We start from the raw sequence: 3479 nt of genomic DNA on the forward strand, positions 1-3479 counted from the left end.
CTGGAGGCGTCCACTGGGAGACTATACCATTTACTTTGAGATAATCCAGAAACTCTCCATTCAAGTATTCACCACCTCGATTTAATCGAATAATTATAATACTATGTTTGGTTTGTTTCTCCACTTCATACTTATACTCTTTGAACTTTTCAAAGGCTTCAGACTTGTGTTTCATCAAACACATATCCGAATCTAGATCTATCATCTATGAAAGTAATGAAGTATGAAAATCCACCCATGGCTTGCTTAGACATTGGTCCACATACATCTGTGTGTACCATTCCTAGCAAATTTGCAGTCCTCTCTCCATGTCTACTAAATGGAGACTGTATTGCCACTATAAAGTGAGATTTTCATCATCCCTTTTCTTTTATTAGTTTGTTCAATCTGAAATAAATTATGTCACATACATATAGACCATTATTTAAAGTACCACGTCCATAAAGAATATTATCTCTAAGAATAGAACATTCATTATTCTCAATAATAAATGAAAATCCAGCCAAGTCTAACATGGGAATAATATTCCTCACAATCGAGGGAACAAAATAACAATTATTTAAAACAATAGTCTTGCCCGTAGGCATATGTAAATGAAATGATTCTACATCTTCAGCGGCAACTCTCGCTCTATTTCCCATCACTAGAATCACCTCCTCTTCCTCAAGAGTCCTACTTCTCCTTGGTCCCTGCAACAAATTGCAGATTTGAGAACCACAGGCGGTATCTAATACCCAAGTAGAAATTTGATTTAATGATATTCACTTCTATCATGAACATACCTGAATCAGAAGTGGTAGTCTCACTACCCTTCTTCTTCTTCAATTCTGCAAGGTAAACCTTGCAGTTCCTCTTTCAGTGCCCCGCCTTGTTACAGTGAAAGCAAACAACTTTGCTCTTGGGGTCTTCAGCTTTTGGTGGAACCGGCGTTTTCTCACCTACTTTCTTCTTCTTGGAAGAGTTCCTCTTCCTTTTCTTAGGATTGGAACCTTCACCAATTAGAAGAACAGAACTCTTCTTAGGGGAAAATTCGATTCCGCAGTCTTCAACATGTTGTGGAGTTCAGGCAGGCTGACATCCAACTTATTCATGTGAAAGTTCACAACAAACTGCGAGAACGAACTCGGAAGCGATTGCAAGACCAAGTCTTGGCTCAGCTCCCCATCCATGGCAAAACCAAGTTGTCCAAGACGTTCAATCAAATTGATCATCTTAAGTACATGGTCATTCACAGATGCTCCCTCAGACATCCTACAACCGAACAACTCCTTCGATATCTCATATCGAGCTGTCCCCCCTGCCACATCATACAACTCTTGTAGATGCATGACGATAGTGTGAGCATCCATATGCTCATGTTGCTTCTATAGCTCAATGTTCATGGAAGCTAGCATGATGCATTGAGCAACATTTGCATCATCTATCCAATTATGATACACAACATGTTCATCATTATGCGCATCGCTAGCAGGTTTAGTAGGCTTAGGTGAGTCAATCACGTATTCCAGCTTCTCAATCCTGAGAACAATTCTCAAGTTTCGAAGCCAGTCAGCATAATTAGGACCAGTCAATTTGTGAGCATCTAGTATGCTCTTGAGTGATAGTGCAGAAGACATAACGTACAAAGTAAATCTGTAAATGATAAACACATAACACACTTAGCAAATATTCGATTTCATTTTAAAAACACTATATGAATCGGGTCTTTATTCATAAGTGGCTCCCACTAGTTTACCTAATTTATTCAGCCCCCTACGTGAAAAATTATGCATTCATAATGCTAGTGGGAATAGGGATCCTACATTCCATTGCACAACCCCGGTTGTGGCATGAAACGCCATGTAATGTTAAATAGGCAGACAACTCTTGTCAATTACATCTTATGTTATTCCCTAATCAAACTTTAGCCTCTTGAATAATTGAGTCTCGGCTGTGGCACGACAAACTCAATATTCTAAGTCAAGTCTAACCCAATATTCCGTACAGTTGAATCAGTCCCCAAAGGCCCACGGCTGTGGCACGTACCGACCTTTAGATTCTTATTCAATGTACACATCTCTATGTAATAGACAAGTATTTCTAATTTCGAAATCAAAGCCCTCGGCTATAGCACAAACCGACAATAATTCAAAAATAAGAACTACTTTTCTATCATGTTGGAAGGCTATGACCGACACAAGCCCGTTGTATCATTGGCCAATTACTACTTGCTATTATTTAATTTTAGAGGGATTATATTACGTTACAATCATAATCATATTATAAAGAGATTCTTCCTTTTAAATTAAATATTTCAAATCAATAATCAATAATCAGATGATTCCCAGATCGGGTGGAGCATTGTCAAGAGGCGTCACTTAATAACCCTTTCTTACAGATAGAAATCTGTTGTTGACAGAATCATCCTTTCTCTCATATTGAAAATTCATATTCAATTATGTGTTTCAAAAACACAAGAATCTCATGATTGTATTCATAATATTGTTATTAAGGTTCTGAAACAATTTCACTATACTAGGTTGTCTAACAAACGCCTTATGTTCATTTAAGTTCACCTAAATCTATCATCGCATGATAAACTAAGCATATATCACATATATAAACATGAATAAACATCAAGGTAGGCATGTTACATCATGTAGCATATTGGTCTAAGCATTATACATCTCTATGTATTACATGAAGCATTTAAAAGCAATTAAAACAGTCAAACATAGGTTTAAAACACTTTCGGAAATATAAACAGTTTAAAACTTTTATATAAACTAAAATTGATCAATCCATTAGATCCGTCTCCGAAAAATGAATCCAACGGTATATTGCACGCCTAAAACGGAGTTACGAAACTCCCAGAAAATCAATTTTAATGTGGACAGTCGGGCTGTAACGCATTATAGGAACGCGTTACAAGCCCTGTAACGCATTCCGGTGATGCGTTACAACCCTTTTAACCAATTAAAAGGTGTAACGCATTCCCGGAATGCGCGACACCCCTCTTTTTTTTTCCTGCAGCAGCCGCCGTCTTTTCCCTCGCACGGATTTCCGTGCCGCCGTACCTTTGCTGTCAACTCTGTCCTGGTTCCGTGCAGCACAGATAGCAGATATACAAACAACAGATGTATATACATACATACTAACAAATTATATATATATATATAATTATTTAATTACGAATTTTAATTACAAGAACTTCAAAAATTCATAATAAAAAATCTATACATCATAAAATTATGAAAAAAATACTCAGACGATCTACAACACTTGTAGAACCCAGATCAACATTCAAAATTACTCTGAGAAATGATTTCTCATCAGACAAAATTAATCCATGATATAACTTGTAAAAATCATAATTAATTCATACAAGCATATAAAATTCTGAAATTTTTACCACAGATCTATATGCATACAACCTAAGCTCTGATACCATTGTTGGATTTTAAACGCAGCGGGGGCATGGTAAAACACTTTTACACACA

This window comes from Apium graveolens, unplaced genomic scaffold (genome assembly GCF_009905375.1).
Source record: "Apium graveolens cultivar Ventura unplaced genomic scaffold, ASM990537v1 ctg5141, whole genome shotgun sequence".
NCBI lineage: Eukaryota > Viridiplantae > Streptophyta > Magnoliopsida > Apiales > Apiaceae > Apium > Apium graveolens.